The following is a 21828-nucleotide window of genomic DNA, read 5'->3' as shown; positions in this document are numbered from 1 at the left end:
TCGGCAAGATGCCGATGCTTATTGGGCCGATAAGATTGCTGAAGTAATGAAGGAACAATTCGGGATAAAACCCAAAGTCAACACTTATTCTTACCGGACACCGTATCCTCCAGCGTATGATTTGATCCCGCTTCCACATCGGTACAAGGTACCGGATTTTACAAAGTTTTCCGGACAGGACGACACGTCAACCATGGAGCATGTCAACAGGTTCATTATTCAATGTGGAGAGGCTGGTAACAGGGACGAATTGAGGGTTCGTCTATTTTCATCATCATTGTCTGGATCGGCCTTTACTTGGTTCATATCATTGCCTCCCAATTCAGTAATTACTTGGGCCGATCTAGAGAAGCAATTCCACAGATACTTCTTCTCGGGGGTTCATGAGAAGAAGATCACCGACTTGGTCAAGTTGAGGCAACGTAATGATGAGTCGGTTGAGGGATTTGTGCAGAGGATGCGAGAGGTAAAAAATAAATGCTATAGCCTGGTTCTGGATGATCGGCAGCTAGCCGATTTGGCTTTCCAGGGTCTGTTGCCACATATCAGGGATAAGTATGCCTCTCAGGAGTTCGAAAGTTTAAGTCACTTGGTGCAGAGGATATCTGATCAAGACATCAAGCCTTTCGAGCCTAAGAGGGCATGGAATAAGAAAGTCTCATTTGTTGATGAGGCAACAAGCTCAGATTCCGATGAAGAACCAGTAATCGGTTTGGCAGAATGGGTAAAAAACAAGAAGCCGATGTCTTGTCCTTTTGGGCAGAAGGAACCAGAGAAGTTTGCATTTGACACCGCCAAGGCCGATAGGATATTTGACTTTCTACTTCAGGAAGGTCAAATCAAATTGTCACCTAACCACGTGATCCCGTCGGCAGAAGAATTGAAGAGAATGAGGTATTGCAAATGGCATAATGCAACTTCACATGATACCAATGAGTGCAAAGTATTCAGACAACAGCTGCAATCGGCTATAGAGTCAGGGAGAATCAAGTTTGATAGTTCCAAAGCCCAGAAGCCGATGAAGATAGACCAACATCCTTTCCCGACGAACATGTTGGATGCTAAGGGGAAGGCTAAGGTCTTGACGTCGGAGACAGCTGAGAAGAGTGCATCGGTAGATCCTCAGCATCAAGTTACTACCGCCGATGCAAGAAGCAAGGGTTTGGTCCAGGAAGGAGCTAGTTCAGGAAGACTTCCTCGATCTGGTATCGTCATAACTCATAGAAGGCCTCGAGAAAATTGGCAACAACGGGAAGATCGGTATCAGCGCCAGCAGGAAGATTATCGACGGGAAGAAGAAAGACGCCGACAGGAGTGGAATCGGCACAGGGATCATTGGAATTGCCCATTCTTCATCCATTGTTGGGAGGAAAATATCAAGCTTCCTACTGTCAGAGACTGCCCTGAATGCAACGGTTATGATCGGTACGACAGGAACGATCGGCGTTATCATGATGATGAACGACGATATAATGGGCCGATCAGAGGAAGGGCGTCAGTTCATGATCGGCTGGGGGGCAGGCTTAGCGTTCGCGATCGGCTCGGTGATCGTGTCCAGTATTTTCCCAGGAACCAGGAAGAGTTCGAAGAGATGGCTGATGCGCGGGTTCCCGATGAGTTCATATTTTGCAGAGATGCTAACACACATCGTATGGAGTCAAGGGAGAACCGACGCCCGATGGCAAGACAAAGGCCACTTCCTCCATGGTGCCCTCAAGGATTAACCAAGACACAGAAAAGAAGGTTGCAACGAGAAAGGCAAGAGGAGTTAAATAAAGGAGAGAGTTCTGAAAGTCGGCAGCCGGCAGACACTAAGAGGGAAGGTCCATCGGCAGGCGTCAACATGGTATTCATGTTGCCGATGGAGTTTCTTGCACCAGCCAGTGACGATGAGTTGGGATTTTCTGATCACATAGCTCAGTTGGCTCTGGATCCGATGACGGCTATCTTTGAGAAACCTGCCGATAACGAGAGGCAGCATCTTAAAGCTTTATTCCTCAAAGGAAGGGTTGATGGGCAGCCAATGACGAAGATCCTAGTTGATGGTGGAGCTGCTATTAATATTATGCCGTATGCAGTATATCGGAAGCTTGGGAAAGGGGATCAAGATTTGACCAAGACCGATATGATGCTCAAAGACTTTGAGGGAAACGTGTCTCCAGTCAAGGGGGCGATATGTGTAGAGTTGACCATCGGCAGCAAAACCTTGCCGACAACTTTTTTCGTGATCAGCGGAAAAGGTGCCTACAATTTATTATTGGGGAGAGATTGGATTCATGCCAATTGTTGTGTCCCATCTACAATGCACCAATGCTTGGTTCAGTGGGTAGGTGACAAGATTGAGATTGTTCTAGGGGATTCTTCTTATGTTATCGCATCGGCAGAAGCAGATACTTATGAAAAGACTAGGTGCATTTCAGGAGAAGTGTGGGAGAAAGATTTTCTCAAAGTTGCCGATTATGAGATTCCACCGATCCAAGCAGTCGGTTCTGACGACGGTTTTTAATGGATAAATTCGCCGATGACGGAAAATTAGGCCAGGGATTCACATCGGCCGATGATTTGGTAGAAGTAGATATAGGTAGTGGTAATAAGCCTAGGCCTACTTTTATTAGTGCTAGATTAGATCCTGAGTGTAAACGGCAGTTAACTAGTTTGTTGAAGGAATATAAAGATTGCTTTGCTTGGGATTATACAGAGATGCCTGGTTTAGACCGATCAATTGTTGAACATCGGTTACCCATCAAGTCTGGATTTCGGCCACATCAGCAACCAGCCCGCCGATGTAATCCTAACATTCTGCCTGATATTAAGGCCGAAATCACTAAACTTATTGAAGCTAAGTTTATTCGGCAGTGTCGGTATGCTGAATGGATTTCCAATGTTGTTCCAGTTTACAAGAAGAACGGGAAGCTTCGGGTATGCATTGATTTCAGGAATCTCAATAAAGCTACGCCGATGGATGGATACCCAATGCCTGTCGCCGATCTACTAGTTGATGCTGCAGCTGGCCATCGGGTCATCAGCTTCATGGATGGTAATGCGGGTTACAATCAAATATTCATGGCAGAAGAGGATATTCCAAAAACCGCATTCAGGTGTCCTGGTCATGTTGGATTGTTTGAATGGATAGTCATGACTTTTGGGTTAAAGAATGCTGGTGCTACTTATCAAAGGGCTATGAATTTCATATTTCATGAGTTCATCGGCAAAATCGTAGAAATTTATATTGATGATGTGGTGGTTAAGTCTGGAGATTTCTCAAAGCATCTTGCCGATTTACGAAAAGTGTTGGAGTGCACCAGGAAGCATGGATTAAAGATGAATCCCAACAAGTGTGCATTTGGCGTATCGGCAGGGCAGTTTCTTGGTTTTATGGTACATCAGAGGGGTATTGAGATTAGTCGAAGATCTATTGATGCCATCAATAAAATAGTGGCCCCTACCAATAAAACTGAGCTCCAATCCTTGATTGGCAAGGTGAATTTTATCAGAAGATTTATATCGAATTTATCTGGGAGAATTCGTGCTTTCAGTCCCCTTCTTAAATTGAAAGCCGATCAGGAGTTTGTTTGGGGAGAAGAACAGCAGTTGGCTCTGGATGAGATCAAAAAGTATCTAGTGAATCCTCCAGTTTTAGTTCCACCCCAACAAGGGAAACCCTTCAAATTATATTTATCTACCGATGGATCGGTTATCGGTTCAGCTTTAGTTCAAGAATTTGAAGGGAAGGAGAGAGTAATTTATTATTTGAGCAGGAGGTTGATTGATGCTGAAACCAGGTATTCGGCCATAGAGAAGCTGTGCTTGTGCTTATATTTCTCATGTATCAAGCTAAGACATTATCTGTTGTCGGCCGAATGTGCTGTTGTTTGCAAAGATGACGTGGTCCGATACATGCTATCTATGCCGATTATGAGTGGTAGGATCGGTAAATGGATTTTAGCGCTGTCGGAATTCGATTTGCGTTACGAATCGGCTAAGGCGGTCAAAGGGCAGGTTATGGCCGATTTTGTGACTCAACATTGCGGCCTAGTGGAAACCTTGGAAATTGCACCCTGGACGCTCTTCTTTGATGGATCTACCTGTGATCGGGGAGCAGGAATCGGCATTGTGTTAGTTTCTCCTAGGGGGAGGAAGTATGAATTTTCCTTACCGATTGTTGCTACATCAACAAATAATCAGGCTGAGTATCAAGCTCTGATCAAGGGGTTGGAGTTGTTAAGAGAAGTTCGTGCTGATGCTGTTGAGGTATTCGGGGATTCCATGTTGGTTATAAATCAATTGGCCGGAAGATATGGATGCCGAAGTGAAGTTCTCATAACCTATTTCGAGAAAAGTATGCAACTGTTAAAGGAATTCAAGAACTTCCGATTGGAGCATGTTCCCCGATTGCATAACGAGGACGCTAATCGGTTGGCCCAGCATGCCTCGGGATATCAGCCAATGATTAATGCGACATCGGCAGTCAGTGCCGGTGATTGGAGGGAAGAAATTATTGATTATCTAAAAGATCCATCCAAAAAAGTTGAAAGACGGGTTCGATTTCAAGCAACCAAGTATGTGATCCTTGAAAATGAATTGTATTATCGGACTATCGACGGAATTCTTCTCCGATGCTTGGGTGATGATGAAGCCAGAAGTTTGATGGGAGAAATCCATGAAGGAGTGTGTGGAGCGCATCAGTCAGCTTTTAAGATGAAGTGGATGATTCGAAGGAATGGATATTTTTGGCCAACCATACTTGAAGATTGTTTTAAATATTTCAAGGGATGTCAAGGTTGTCAAAAGTTCGGTAATATCCAGAGAGCACCCGCATCGGCTATGAATCCTATAATAAAACCGTGGCCGTTCCGGGGATGGGCCATCGATTTGATCGGCCAGATTTATCCACCATCCAGCAAAGGGCATAAGTTCATTCTAGTTGCCACTGACTACTTCACTAAGTGGGTCGAAGCTATTCCTTTGAAGAAGGTCACATCGACCAATATGATTGATTTTGTGAAGGAGCATATTATTTACCGATTTGGGATTCCCCAAACGATTACTACCGATCAGGGCACCATGTTTACGTCGGGGGAGTTCGATGAATTCGCAATCGGTATGGGAATTAAAGTGTTGAATTCTTCTCCTTACTATGCTCAAGCCAACGGGCAGGCCGAAGCGTCCAACAAAGGAATTATCAAGCTTATTAAACGAAAGATTGAAGAACATCCTAGGCGGTGGCATACATTGTTAAATGAAGCACTGTGGTCTTATCGGATGGCTTGTCATGGATCAACCAAGGTGTCACCCTATCAATTGGTGTATGGACATGATGCAGTGTTGCCTTGGGAGATTAAGGCTGGATCTAGGCGATTATCTTTTCAAGATCAATTGGCTGCCGATGATTATGCCACTTTGATGACCGATGAGTTAGATGATTTGGCAGGGCATCGGTTAAAGGCTTTAATGAGTATAGAAGAAAATAAGAAGAGAGTTGCTAGATGGTATGATAAAAAAGTAAAGGCTAAGGAGTTTGCCGATGGGGATTTGGTATGGAAGTTGATCTTGCCAGTTGGGACTAAGAGTTCGAAGTTTGGGAAATGGTCTCCTAATTGGGAAGGTCCTTATCGGATAAGACACTCAGCTCCTGGTAATGCCTATATTCTAGAGACTCTCGAAGGAGTTGAATTTCCCAGAGCATTAAATGGCAAATATTTAAAGAAGTACTACCCCAGCATATGGGTTGACGCATAAAAGTTTAAGTGCCGATAACACTCCTATCGGCTGGATTTAAATGTTCAGGGGCAGACTTAATGTTTCAAAAGATGCCGATAACAGTCTTATCGGCTAGACTAAAAGCTAAAAGCGGAAAAACAAAGGTGTGTCGCCGATGAAAGCTTCAGATGTTCAGCAGCGCTTGGATTGCTGATATGGCGTGCAGTCGAATCTGGTTGGCTGTCTCTATCTCTTTGATATCATCATCGGCAGAACCTTCGATCGGCTTCAGTTTCCTCTTCAGTTGCAGCGCTTTGCGACCATGGACGTTTCGTTCTTGTTCAAGGTGCTTGATGGTCTCCGGCAGTTGACTTTCTTCTTGCTGGGCTTGGGACAGAGCATCCTCTACTTGCTTGAGTTCGGCCAGTAGAGCTTCTCTTTTTGCCGATAGATCAGACACTTTCTGCTTCAGTGCATCACCTGAGGACTTTAAGGTGCCGATGTTCTTATGTTTCTCATCGGCTAAGAGTTTTTCTTTCATCATCTCCTCAGAAAGCTGGATTTGAGCAGCTCTATCGGCAAGGCGTCGAGTGGCTCTCTGGTACTGTAGCTGGCGGCTTTCTAGGTGTGCAGCGTGGAAGAGTGTTTCCTCAGCATCGGCAGGAATTTGGCCTCTAAGGGTCTTGAACAAAGCTTTGGCTGGGTCAGAATCATTGACCAGTTGAGTTGTGTCTTGATGAAGTATGGCCGATAGCTCTTCCAGCTTAGCTCTGGTTTCTGCCGATACAGTTCCAACTGCCCGAGAGGAGCTTGCTTCCTCGCCTTCTTCTTCGAAGATATCAATGGCGAAGGAGAATAGGCTGTTGGGAGAATCTTGTTCCTGAAAATGAAAATGAAATAGGTCAATTTTATGGATAAAACGTCGGCAGATGATACCGATGGAAAAGCGGATGACTTACTTGCTTCAGGGCAATTTCCTGCCTTTGACTCAGAGAGGCCGATGGAGCTGCAGGTTGATCGGCGGATGTTGCCGATAGAACGATATCGCCTGAAAGAAGACAGGAAGGATTATAAGAAGGGATGAAAATAAGTTTATCGGTAGGGGTATTGTTGAGATATGTTACCCGGAAGAGGAACAACAGTTGATTGAATTGAGGAAACCGCCGATGATATAATTGGGCCTGCCGGGCCAGTTGTTTGTTCACCTACGTCAGCTGACGTACCTGCCGTTTGAGGTTCTTCTTGCTGAGGTTCTTCCATCTGTGGTGCTTCCTGTATTGATTGAGGAGATGGTGCTTGTTGTGCCTGGACTTCTAGAGGAGAAGGGGAAGATTCCACCGGGATTGGAGACACCGGAGGAGGAGGAGGAGTTGCCACTTTCTGACGCTTTGTTCCAGTCTTAGCACCTTGGACGCCTTTCCTCTTTGGCTGGCTAGACTGGGGGGGATCGGCACCTTGGCGTTTGGCTTTTGCCGATGCACCAGTTTGCTGCGACAACGATAAAGAGTTTATGAGCATAGATAACCGATATAAAGATAGTCAGCATAAATAAAAAAGGGGTTTTAACAGATTGCCTTGAAAGCTTGCGCCAGAATGGAAGCAGTTACCATTGGTGATGTCTGAGTTTTCCTGGTGGTAACTTTCTTGAGACGCGCACCCCGGTGCACGATGGAAGCCAGAGTGGGGGCATTGTGGCCGATTGAGGAGATCGGGCCTGATGGGAATAAGTCGATCGGCTTGCCACTCCTGCTAACCGATGGGGGGGTGTTGTCAATCTGCAAAAAGAATACAGGGGTAAGTTACCGATGGGAATAGTATTGGAAAATGAGACATCGGTTTAAATACTTACAGTGTCGTCAGGGACTTCGTATTCGGGGTCGATCATGCCGCGGTATGAGAGGGCCGATCTGCAGAATAGATTCTCCTTCCATTCTGCCCACCATAGCTTGTATGCTTGAGTGATAAAGGCAGCTGGAACCCATTCTGACAGATCTACATCTGTATCGGCATTTGGTGGTAGCTGGGCTACTCGAGTCCACTCGAGGAGGTTAGCGATGGGTTCTCTGGGCTTTATTACATCGGCATAAGGAAGTGCGATCGGCAATTGGCCGAAAGCTAGCTGGCGAGCTAATGCCGATGGATTATAAAATTCATAAGTTTGGGGAGAAGTTTTCGTGCTGCCGAAGAAGTTCACTGGTATGGCTCTGGGAGTCACGAGTGCCATCATCACCTCATTGTCCCTATCAAGAGCTTCGTCGAACGGATTGAAGGTCAGAGGGAGCATGCTATCTGGGTCGTCATAAGCCAGCCATGGTCGTTCATCTCTGGCCAGACCCTCATACAGCGTTTCGAAGAATCGACCGATCTGATCCGGAGTGTTCCCTGAACCGGGTAAAACTATAACAGCTTCGCCAAAGTTCAGGGGGGCACGTGTTGCCGATTCCTCTTCACCCAACACATGGTTCTCGGCTATGTCTCTTGGGAAGTGCTGAGAGAACAAGTTGAGATCGAGGCGCTTGTGCAGGTGCAGATTGAGCCACATATTAATAAACCACCAAGGACCTCCCAAGTTGCCGATAGGTTGGCCGAGCAGGAGTTTCTGGACTATCTGATGAAGAAGGTGATAAACAGCGCCGAGCAAATAACGGCCGAGAGGAAATTGACCACCGCTAGCCAGTCTTTCTGCTGCCGATAGATAGACAGAAGTCGGTCCTGCCGATCGACCACAGAATACAAACTTGTCTAGCCACATGTTCAGGAAGGTGGTTTGTTCCTTTATGGTGACAGGCCCTCTCCCGCGGTACTTCTGGATGTACCCTGACCAGCCGCCGATAGCGCGAGTCTCCACTTTGGCACTGGGGGCAGCATCAAAAAAGTGGGTGCTATCGGCAGAAGATATGTCTAACCCAGTAAGCATGGCTACATCGGCAAGGGTAGGAGAAGCAGGGCCGTGGCCAAAAACAAAAGCGTTGAGAGTGTCTGACCAAAAGTAAGATGCGGCTATCAGCAATGACTCGTTCCTATGCATATCGGCAATGGACAGCCTAATGCATTGAGCTAATTTCCTCTCACCCCATTGAACTTCATAAGAGTTGCTGACCCTCAAGAACCAGTCTTTCCACCCTACAGTGGGGCTAGGCCAAGAGCGAAAGGTGTCCTTCCATAGATCTAGAGCAAAGTTTTCAGCTCTAAAGGGAATCCTGTTGGTTTCTGCGTTGATAAGGTCGGTTGGATCTGGATCCCCTAGAGGGCCGAGGCATTGAAGATGTGGTTGATCGGTAGGAATGACAATTTTGTTGGATAACTCCTGGTGTTTTGGGGAATAAAGATACAAAGAAAAAGGAGAAGGAAATATTCGGTAAGGTAAATCGCAGATGAACAGGAATGCAGGAAAAAGGTACGGCAGATGAGATGGAAGTCTGACCTCAGGGACGACGAAGCCAACGGCCATCTTGTCGTGAAGGGGACGCTGGAAGACGCCGGAGTTGATGAAGAAGAATGCTTGTCGGAGATCTTGAGGATTGAGAATGGCGCCGCCGCTGGAAAAGTGAAGTTGGATGGCAGAATGATGTAATGGGGGAGGAGTACCCAAGAAGGAACTATTTATAGGGCAAGATGGACAAGGGCAAATCTGACTTATTTCTTTGCCGCATCCGAGAAACCCGAGGGTACTCAAGTGGATATGGTAACTGTTCGCACGATAATCCAGGGATTGTGCAGGTGATTTGACAGGAAGCGGTCATTATCTAAAGATATTTTACTGTGCGCGATCTCCTGGTCGGTCCATCGGTGATATTCTATAACGGTCGTCCTGCCGATGGGCGGATAGAGGGGAAGTGACCGTTTTTGCGAATATCCTGGGCAGAGCATCGGCAGATCTTTGTAACGGTATTGTTGCCGATGTACGACTAAGAGAGATGCCCGTTTGGGAAGTTGTGGATTCCGAGGGATCTGCGGAGGATTAGGATCAGAGTTGCCCAGATTGAGGTTGTCGGTTACCAGATTAGGAGCATTAATTGCGGAGAAGACATCATTACTGCAGAGAATTTCGGAGCATTAATAGTTTTATACTCCGAAACTGGGGGGCATGTGTTGACACCATTTTTGGGCACGTGTCCAGGATGGCAGGACAGGGTGGCAGTACGATGCGGGTTGCTGGTAAGGATGGTTGCCGATGAGGGAAAGGTTGAATGTGACTAAGTCCTCAGACAGTAATATGGTGCCGATGACCAAGTAAAAGGGTCTGCCGATGGCTATGGCAAGGGGATTGCCGATGACGCGAAGGAGGAGTCCGGAAGCTGCCAGTTGTCATGTGGAGGAGTTTCGGTTTGTCACGAAGGATGGTTTTATTATTTCCTTATGTTATTCGTATCGTTTTGTATACGGGTTCCGTGTAATTTGGAATTCTAATCGTGTCTGGTCGTAGCTCTTTGAGCAGGGTATAAATATAAGCCCTAAGACCTTGTAATCAGATCGATCCATCAATCAATCAAATACACGTTTTTACTTATATTCCAGCATCTACTTTTTCGACGACTTCGTCATACTTTTTCCTTTTTTACTACGAGTTCTTAGGAATTCGTCGACTTAAGCTCGGCGTGTTCTCAAGTTCCGCGTGAATACCTCTTAGCCGTGACATCCGGGCGCATCGCTGTTGTCAGGACTAAAGTATTCGAGTTACCACCTTTGCCGATAGTAAGGTTAAATCGGTTGGCACGCCTTAACGTTTGAATCGGGTATTAGCCCTTTGTGTTTGCAGATCAATTTTGCATCAACAGTTTCATATCTTTAAATTAAATTATTTATGAAGTTTTGATAGGAAACCAGTTTTTTCATTTATATAATAGAAAAAAAAACACCTTTCAAACTAGAAAGAGAACTAAATTTGTCCGATTTTGATAGTTGGAGGATGTATATATACTATCTAGTTTCATAATTCAAGGTTGAAAACCAGACTATCGTGAAAATTGGAGGTTTTAAAAAATGTGCTTTGCTCTTTAAAAAATGACACCAGACAAGGGGCTTCCTAATTTTGCGAGTGGACTGAACTCATATGTGATTGACTCGGATGGCCCCGCATATGCTATTGACTGAAATGAGTAGGAAATCGGCAAGCTCCATCCCGCCTTCGTCTGCATGGGAGCGAGATGTTCTTGCGGCTGCCTGCGCCTGCCAGGGAGCTGCACCGGACTTGCTGTCACTACTTGCGCTATGGCAACAGTTAAACCTAGTCTCCTCCATGTATAGCAGAAAAAAAAAATGTACACACATGAGACGCGAGCACCACCATGCACTGGTGGTTATTGAGGTTTTGTTTACTTGGCGAAAAGAAAACTTTGATGACACATCGAATATGTCGAAAAAAGTTTTTGAATACTAATAAAAAAATAAATTACATAGCTTATTTAGAAACTGTGAGATAAATTTATTAAGTCTAATTAATCTATCATTAGCACATATAGGTTACAGTAGCAATTATAGCTAAATATGGATTAATTAGGCTTAAACATTTGTCTTTCAATTTACAACCAAACTGTGTAATTAGTTTTTTTCCTATATTTAATGTTTTATGTATATGTCTCAATATTTGATGGTATGGGTAAAAAGTTTTTGGGTGGAAACAACCTGAAACTCCGCAGTACAGTTTGAATGAATCTCGATCTCCAATTCTTGATGGCGCCGTCCTAGAAACCACGACCGAGAGCACGTAATATATACTCCCGGGAATTCCCAGACTCAAAGACCGTGCATGCACTGCACTGCAGTCTGCATCTAGCAACTGACGGCACACCATCATGTGAAAACGCAACTCGGGGAGTTGGCCGGGGGACGGGTAGTGCTAGTGCACACCGACACCGCCCGTCCGCACGTACGCACGAGCTGTCTCATGATCCGTGCCACTCCGTTGCGTTGTTCCTCGTCTCTCGCACATGCCGGTCAGGTCAGGTCAGGTCGGTCCAAGCGGCGCGTGAGCGCCGGTGCATATGGATGGCCGCGCCGGCATTTGGATCTTGGAACGAGGAAGCTATATATAGCCGGCCGGCAACTGCGTGCAGGAGTAGTATACTCAAAATTGACCACCCTCATGCACCATCGTTAATTTTAGGCCTTGTTTAGTTTTGTGCACGAAAAGTTTTAGGTGCTCAAACTGTAGACTAATTAAGATTAAAAAATTTATATAGTAAATTACAGATAAACTATGCAATTAGTTATCTTTTTATCTATATTTAATGCTCTCTATATATGCCGTAGGATTTGATGTGACAAAGAATCTTGAAAAGGCTTTAGATTTTTAATGTAACTAAACCAGATCTTAACCATTAACCCTACTCTACAAGCCTCTGTCAGACTGACAGACAGAGAGTATTGGTTGCACTACCTCCCTACTTTAAACAAAGATTGTGAGTCGTGGAAGTCTGAGGGACCTCGGAAATGCAACTGTTGGTGCTTAGTGCAGGCGCAGGTAGCCAAAGATCCACAGCCTTATTAATCAAATGGCTTGGGTCGGGGTTTAGGCGCCAACTGTGTACTGCTAGTACTATGATCAGCAAACTAAACAAAGCAACTATACTACTACTATTATATTACACTGTACGTGGGAGGAATTGTATATAGTAGGGGATAAAGAAACAGGCTTAAGACACCAGGGAGGGGAGGGCTCTAGTTTCAGTGCTCCAGGACCAGATGCAGATAGATTCTTTGTCTCATCTCTGTCCACTCTACTGATCTACTACTCATCGTAGTTAGGTTTCAGCGTCTCACGAATGCATACAAAATGAGGTGTGGCCACCTTCAACCTTCTTCCGTTAGGCTTAATTCACTGCTACTGACTGTTGGTTGGAGTCTTCCTGTGTGCTTGTTGTGTATGTATGTTGTTTGGCACCCTACCGCGAGCCCTGTCCCTCTCTGGTGCTCCGCCGTGCATGTTCCTCCACAGGCACAGCCACGCGGCATCAGAGTCTATTTGTCAAATCTGTAGTGTTATTCTCTCACAATTCTGCCAGGCAGAAAGAGATGTGTCTATGCACTGTACCTTGTTGTTGTTAAAACAAACCGATCCGTCGTACATAGTGCTCTCGAGACAAATTTGCCAAACAAAAAATGGGAATGGCTGGTGCGGCACACGTATATAAACCCCAGATCTTGGGACCTAGCGCTGGGCTGGGCTACCACACAAAAAAAGCAGCAAAAGGCACGGCCTTAGGTGTCACATTATTACTATCCCTACTCGCGACGCGCTGCCTGCCTTGTCCTCATACGGCCATCCTCAATGGGAGTTTCATGACACAGTTTCCAACACATACATATTTTGGTAACAGTGCATAGGAGTTTCATGGGGATGGAACTCTCTCTACTCCCATAAAACTCTTATCATCTCTCTTCATTAATATAGCGCCACATCAACATATTTAATATACATATTTAATATGCATGAAACTCTAATGAAACCCCTATTGAAACTGGCCTACATGTGCACCCGCCGCCCGGGCCCGGGCCCCCGGGGACGTGTACTGATAATTAAGTGGTAGTACGTGGCAGTACTAATTGTCTAATTTCTAGTATAATAGTAGTACTAGACTTTTAACGAACTTTTTATAGTTTTATGCATATATGCATCGACTAGCTGCAACTTTTTTGACTGGATCGGACTCCACGCGACCACGAAGAAACTAAGCTTAAAGGCGCTGCATTACAGCATAAAGTACTCCATATGTTGCCTAACTCGATCCTGTCTGTGAATAAGGACAGCCATATCCATCCAAGCAACCCGACGCAAGTTTCCCAAACTATCGAAGAGCTTTCGGCACCCTGCTGCCTGATGATCACGCGAGTCTGTTCAGTATCTCTTTTGTCAGCTAGTAGTGTTTTTCTATTACAATAAATCAATAAATAGTACATAACTTTTCAGACCAACGAACATACATTTGCAGTTCCTGTGTCGGAAAGCTTTTTTTTTTGAGATTTCTGTGTCGGAAAGCTAAGCTAGTGGCTAGTGCTATACGTCCTTGCTAGTGTTGAAATTAGATTGACCCCGTTGCTTTATCATGCGACCCCTGTGTGTTCGTTGCTGAAAGGTTCGGTACATGTCGTCCGCTGGAGATTAATTGCGAACGAAGTATCGCTTTCGTTGCAGCAAAAGAAAATTGATGTGTGATCAGTTTGTCGTGCTTGTACTGTACGTGTTCAGTTCAGTGACATGCGACCCCATCCATGCAACAACCTTCCAAAACAACGGCCGACTTCAAACGAAGTGCTATCATGAGCTAATTAAGCTTACAGAGAAAATAAAGCATTTTGGCATACATGCATGCATGTGTCAAAGGTTTGCTAGCTTCTTGTGTGATGAAAATGACGTTGGTGTGAGAATAGAAGACGACGTGAGTGAAGCATCGTTGTCATTGTAGAAAAATATCGTCCTACTTCCACAGTTGAGGTGAAAGGTACGTTTCGCTACTACAATATTTATACATATACATGTGTTTTGAAGCGCGAAATTCACTTATTACTCATCGACTCAACTCACTCAAGTATCACATAAGGAAAAAAAAAGAAGATTATACAGTAAGGAAGCCATTGCAAACGTTAATAAAGTCCTGTTTAGAGGGGCGCTTCTCCTGTAATTGTACTTCATGAACATATCAACAGCTTTGTAGATGACGACCTTTTCGTTTGAAATCATTTGAGGCCCTAAAATTTTATTTAAAATTTTCATAATAATTTTTTAATTTTCCAGTGACTTCTGATGGAGAAATGACCTGGATCAATGATACACAGTACTAGAATAGATTTACAACTCTGCAATTGACTACCTTTTAACTTTAAATAATTTAGTGCCCAAAAATTATATTTTAATTTTTTTTGGATTTTAAAGTTCTTTTTGTTAAAGAAAACTTTCCAAATGACCTTGATAGAGAAATTGACCTAAATCAAATTTATAGTACCTGAAGAGATCTAGAACGAATCAGTTCAAAATTCATTTAGGGTTACCATATTAGTTAAAGTGAATACAAAGTGGTTCTATTAGCCACTTAGTGATAAAGTGAATTGGAGGGATGGCCTAATGGGTTTCTCTCGAACTGCCGAAAATATTTTTCTCTCGTAATAAATCAGTAAACAGTACTCTCATCCATGGTTTTTCAAGAAAGCGTTACAGTGCATGTTTACTACTACAGTATGAAACTATTTAAAGCGTCTATTTAAACTGTCTACAACGACTAAATGCTAAACAAAGGTAATCAAAATGGTCTAGCTCTAATAGCAAGTATTATAGTGGGCTGTAAGCCGACTAAATGCTGAGGTGGAGGAGAGAAGGAAGGAGAGAGAGGAGAAGCAAGTTGTAAACTTACAGCCAGCTTAAGCACAAAAACTAAGAAACTTTGTGAGAGATATAAGTGAGCCATATATTAATAGTGAATAGCTAACTATTGTATGAGTGAGTTTGAAGAAAACTATAAAGAACCTTACAACCAGCAAATTAATTGTATTATTAAATTTGCTCTAATCGTTTAGATTAGGGCTGGATATCAAACCAGCTCGGCTCGTTAGTGGCTCGGCTCGTTATGGCTCGGCTCGTTATAGCTCGGCTTGTTATGGCTCGGCTTGTTATAGCTCATTATACAAACGAGCTAGAAGGCTGGCTCGGTTCGGCTCGTTAGTGAGCTCGAGCAGCTCGTTTGGTTCACGAGCCAAATCATAAAAACATAGTACAAAGAGACTATAAATTTATAAAAGCAACTGAGCAACAAATACATCACATGCATACTTAAAATAAACTAAACAAAGTACTTATAGCTTTAACAATTGAACAAACAAACTAGAGTTTTGTCCAGCTAGCCTACTAGTCTACTACAATCACAACTGTTTAAGCATCATCCATTGACGGATAAAGATAGGGGTTTACGAATGGGCTAGGTGGAGCTACTGAAAAATATTTAGGCATATAGCCGAGACAATTTAAGTTGCTAGCACGATAATTAACTGGTTCGTTATGGCTCGCGAGCAGCTCACGAGCTCGCTCGAGCTGGCTCATTATAAAACGAGCTGGCTCATTATAAAACAAGTCGAGCTCGAGTTGAGCTATTAACGAGCGAGCTAGCGAGTTACGAGTTTTTTATACAGCCTTAATCTAGATAATCGCCGCGTGCGGCAGTACAAAAGCGTAGTTAATTAATTATTTAGTATAATATAATCAATCAGTTCAGTTGGGCCAGGTGGTCGGTGGTGCGGAGCGGGCCGGGCTCTTCCTGTCGGCAGATTGGGCCACGTGGTGGGAGAACGCGGCCGCGGGACGTGGCGCTAGCCTTTTGTCCCCACGTGCACGCTCAGGATATCAGGCAGGGCAGTGCAGCCGTGCAGCTGAGCCGCTGAGGTGATTATTAGCGAAACGGGCAGGGTGCAAAATTGAAAATTCGATTAGACTAATGAACTAGTAGTGTACTACTAACTCCACTAGCACAATGCTAGATAGAGCCTGATAAGCCAAGAGCCATGTTCACACTCTGCGCCTAGTTTACAGGACATGCCATGCTTGCTTCATCACAGCAGCTTTCGGCGCGACCTCAGCCCTTGAATTAGGCAATTAGCTTAGCGGCCGTGTCTTGATGCCCGTCGTCATGTGTCCAAAGGGAGGTGCAAGGAAGATGTGTTGGCAGAGGGCGTATGGTTTATACAATGCTAGCTGTTTGAATCTACGAAAAATCGAATAGATAGAAATTTCATAATAATCAAATTCATTTTTCATAGGAAATATGGAAAATACAAAAAAAATCTCGTGTTTTATAGGGGGGCATATGCTTTTTTTGATAAGGTAGAAAAAATTAAATACAACATGCCTTAATGATGTCCTAAGGTGTCATTATTCAAGGAGCTCGAAATCTGTCGGCCGAGCTCGACTAAGAGGGTATAAAAGTTGTCTTTCCTCCGTCCCGCTAAAAGTGACGTTTTGGACTTCATGTCATCTGTTTAACCGTTCGTCTTATTAAAAATTTTTGTATAAATGTTAGTTAGTTTGTTATGACTTATTTTATCATTAGAGATACTTTAATAATAATTTATCTGTTTTATAATTTGTGAAAAAAATAAGAATGGTCAAACACAAAACGATAGTTTCAATGGGAGGAAGAGAGTATAGGATACCTCATTCCATGGGTATTTGTAGAATATTCTTCTAGACGAAAAATTTCTAATAGGAATTTAATCACACAAAATTCCTTTATCTCCATTGCGAAGAAAAACTTGAATTGGGATGCAAACAGCACTAACTAAACTTTGCCGTGTTGGCACTTAGATATCTGCGCAACTTGTGCCGTGTGCATTGTTTTTTTTTTTTTGTGTGCGTGTGTGAATCGTGCCGTGTGCATTGGTGCTCGGCTCCTTGTACCCAAAAGGCCGACGCGAACAGGCCAGCGGGCCCCACCGCCACGCCGAGGGCGCGGCATACCTGGAGGCTGGAGCGCCAAGGCAAACGAGACAGACGGGACGGGGCGCGCCATCATGGCCGTCGCTACCCACCAAGATGCGTCGCATCGAGCCGTCCACGCGTCCCCGGCCGCACGTGTGGCCTCGCGCCCCTGTCCGCCGAGTCCCTTCCGCCTCCCACCCCTTTTTCCGCCAGGCTAGGCGACAAAACGAGATCGATCGTCCTCGCCCAGGACACACACAGGCCAGGAGGCCCAGCTCCGTCACGGAACGGCACGGCAGGGCATCTGGCCTCTCGGTTGACGGTGACGCCGTTTGGTCTCACAGTAAAGTGGGGCCCGCGGCGGTCGTCCCCTCGTGGGTGGTGCCAGTGGGTGGCCGCCCGCACGTGCCGGCGCGTCCGAAAAGCTGGCGCGGGCGCCGAGCGTGTGCGGAGGGTGGAGAGGTGTCAGGTGGTGGCCCCGCCCCGGCACGGACGGACTCCGCCTTTGTCGCCTTGCACCTTTTGCACGGGGCCGGCCGGCCGTTACAGTGAGACGTTGCGCGACAGTGAGTCTGGCCGCTCGGTGCTCACACCAACAGCATGTGTTGGAGTATGTCCATTTGCTACGGACTACGGAGTACTCCTACTCTACTACACCGGTGCCTGCTACTGTTTGAATGGGCTCCGTAACAAGACAACATTGTTTGCCTAAACGGCCATTCAAACTGTTTAAACGTCGTGTAAACGCTACACAGCGGTACATTGTTTTTTATAATTATCTGTTTAGTTCGTTTAATTGATCGCTTAGCTTGTTTAATGGACTGTTTAGCCCGACTATTTATCGTTTAGTGTTTATGAAAACATTGCATGACAACAACCAAAGTAAAAAAAAAAACTACAAAAATAAGCAGACTGTTTTCTCCAAGAGTAAATTTGATTTTTGTGATTAACGGCGGGATAAAGAGAAGGCAGGAGGAGGAGGGGTACAGAAAGAGAGAGAGAGGAGTCGTGAGGTGGGGTGCAATCTTGGGGAAACAGAGCGGATAGATGGATGGGGAGTGGGAAACAGGCAAACAAGGGAAGGGGAATGCAAAGGCAAACAGAAGCCAACAACAGTTGAGGGGAAAGGAGGGAACAACTTGCTTTGCTGTCTCCCTGACACCTGCAATAATTCACAGAGAAAGAGAGAGAAGAGAATAGTGCTCCCTGTCAAACCCTCTAAACGCTAGGCCTGCCAACAACCCGAGTACTACACGTAAACCCCCATCATCATCCTTCATGCACTGTACTGTACGTGACATAAATTGTTCCTTGTGCAGTTGCGCTACAACCTCCTGAGGCCTGAAACGCCGTTGCCGCTAGCCCAGGCCTCAGGGGCTACTGCTGCCACTTTTTTACCCCTTCTCTTCTTTTGTGGTGGAATTCAAGGCAGCGACGCAGCGCCGCAGGGGTGAGGTGAGGTGATATTCCAATCCCCCCCCCCCAGATGGGGGTGGCTTAGGCCACCCCTTTTCTGGTGCCAAAGTTACCTCTTGCTACATATGGGAATGCTTGCTCATGGTCTTTTTTATTTTTTTTTTGGCTAGTTTTTGAGCCCTCGCTCACGCGCGCGTGCCTGCCCTGTTCTCAGTGCTGTGCAACTGCCTCCTGCTCTCTCGTCGTCTTTTACACCGATCCGATCCGATCCGATGCTCCTATTTAGGGCGTTTTTAATTTCCCATAGAATACAAAATACCAACTACTTTGGAATATAAAATGCTAAAACTTTCAGAATTATATTTAGTTCAATACAAAATACAAAAATTATTGTCTTGATTAGGGTCTCTTGAGTTTTTTTTTGTCAATTGAGGCCAAAATATAAAATAGAGAATAATACTTTTTTGTCAAAAATTTACATGGTGTTTAGTTATATTATTATGCAAAATGACAAACCAAAACCCAAAATATTTTAGAACGAAAGAGAAACTAAGCATCTCTAGGAGTCTTTGCAAATCTTACTCTCTAAATCATCATTTAGAGAATTATTTTCATAAAAATCATTTCTATATTTCCTAACTCTCCAACATTTTTTCTATCTCTCATGCGCACTCTAGAGAGCCATTCTTGTTGGCTAGCAAAAAAAATCCAGAATAGAAGATTGCTATATTTGCATAACCATTTAGACAAGTTGTTTGAGAGTAATTTTTCACCAAAATCTCTATTTCTAACATTTAGGAAGGATTTAGAGAGTTAATAGTCCGAATGACAGTAGGCTAGTGTGTACATTTCTCACGCAACAGTATATACATTGTGAGATTAAACGTATCCCTAGCTAATAATGTAGTACTAGCTCTTGTAACAGCTGGGAGGAGTAAAAGCTTTCGCAGATTTCACAGGGCAGAGCGGGCATGCAATTGGCGTTCCTTCCTTTCCAGTGGATGGAATGGAAATGACAGAAGGGAAATTATTACTGTACTAAACTGTTACTGTACTTGAGGGTGTTCGAAAGGAAAAAAAAAGAGATCATGATTGCCCCTACACTTGTACTGTGTACTACCAGTATACTGCTCGTAGAGTCGGTAGAGTTGTACGAGTATCGCGAAAAAGAAATACTCCCTGCTACCACTAAAATAACTTTTTCAAGAACTTTTCGAAAATAAGTTTTGTTTAGTTTACCCTAAAATCTAAAAAGAAGACCAGTAAAATATCGCAGCAGGACTGATGGATGGATGGTATCGTAACGCAAGGCCATACATCCACGTTTGACGTTACCGTTAGGTGCTACTGTGCTTGGCCCTCCGGTAAAACATCAACAGCTAATGTAGTACGTGGCCACCACCGATTATTGGTGCGTAGCGTGTCTCTCTCTCTCTCTCTCTCTATATATATATATATATATATATATATATATATATATATATTCAACGAGCAGTAATTATATTAACTGGGTTAACGACGATGCAAAGCCATACGGTTAGGGCGGCCGGCGGCGTGAGATGATGAAGAACGGGAGGCAAGGGCACGATCCGGGCAGACATTTTTGACCCGGAAAGGCTAAGACAGACGTACGCTGGGGGAATTTATTAGGTCTTGTACAAGTCCAGTGCGGAAAGATAAGGGAAGCATACGTGCATGATGCATTGATGCAACATAAAAGAAAATAAAAAAAATTATAGCGCAGCATATCCATCATTAACAGCGCCGGGATCTTTGAGCGCCTCCCTGCGCCGCACATGTCCAAATCCCCACAATTAAATACTACTCATAGGCCTTGTTTACTTCCCTGAAAAATTTGCAAAATTTTTTACGTTTCCCGTCACATCGAATCTTTAGACACATGCATGAAATATTAAATATAAATAAAAATAAAAACTAATTGTACAGTTTGGTCGAAATTGACGAGACGAATCTTTTATGCCTAATTAGTCCATGATTAGATAATATTTGTCAAATACAAACGAAAGTGCTACAGTGTCGATTTCCCAAAATTTTTGAAACTAAACAAGGCCATACTCTACACAAATGAACTAAGCCCTTGTTAAGTTTCTACCGAAATCGAAAAAGTTTTTAAGATTTCTCGTCACATCGAATCTTTCGGTACATGCATAAAGCATTAAATATAAACTAAAACTAAAACTAATTACACAATTTACCTGTAAATCGTGAGACGAATCTTTTGACGCTAGTTAGTCTATAATTAGACAATATTTACCACAAACAAACGAAAATGCTACAGTAGCGAAATTCAAAAAAATTTCACATCTAAACAAGGCCTAAAATAAAAATAAAAGTGCTCAACTTTTTTGTACTTGTAGGTTCTTTACGTACATGTGCAGAGTAAGGTGCCGGACGAAGAAGGGCAATGCGCCTGTTTTTTTTTTGTTTGACAACAGCGCCTGGGTAGTGCAGCTAGTACGCTGATAGTTTTTTTTTCTTTCAATTGTGTACTAGAAGGAAATTACAGTGACACTGAGATGAAAATTTGAACCCCCGTTGGCACTGCTCTTGAGTTTGGGGTATATTGTAATATTCAGGCAGCAATACTACAAGCACTAGTAGCTAAGGCCTTGTTTAGGTCCTCCTATAAAAGCCAAAAAAATTTCAAGATTTCTTGTCACATGGAATCTTGCCAAATGTATAGAGTATTAAATATAGATAAAAAAATAACTAACTATATAGTTTACTTGTAATTTGCAAAATAAATCTTTTAAGTCTAGTTAGTCCATGATTGGATAATAATTGCTAAATAAAAATGAATATGTTATAGTACCAAAAAACTTTTCACCTCCTCAGCATCGTAGAGTATTGCATGCATCAAAGCCTTTTTTGGTCCGACTCCGGCCAGCCCTCCATCTCAAATTATAAGTCATTCCAAGAACGTTGGAAAGTCAAAGTGTCTCAACTTTAACCAAAATTATAGAGTAAATTACAAAGATTTATATATAACATCAAATGGGTATAATATAAAAATATAATTAATGAATAATGTAATGATACTAAGTTGACACCATAAATATTATTATCTTACCATATAAATTTGGTCAAACTCGAGATTGTTTGACTATCCAAGATTTTTAAAATAACTTATAATTTGGGATAGAGGGAGTAACCATCAGTCCAACACCAACAGTCTGGAGGTGCTTTGGGTGCTGGTGAGTGGTGACAGGGAACAAGGCCTTGTTTGGTTCATCTCAAAATTCAAAAAACTTTTCAAGATTTTTTATCACATCGAATTTTGTGGCACATGT

Source organism: Sorghum bicolor, chromosome 3 (assembly GCF_000003195.3).
Source record: "Sorghum bicolor cultivar BTx623 chromosome 3, Sorghum_bicolor_NCBIv3, whole genome shotgun sequence".
Taxonomy (NCBI): Eukaryota; Viridiplantae; Streptophyta; class Magnoliopsida; order Poales; family Poaceae; genus Sorghum; species Sorghum bicolor.
This window is presented reverse-complemented; position numbering follows the sequence as displayed.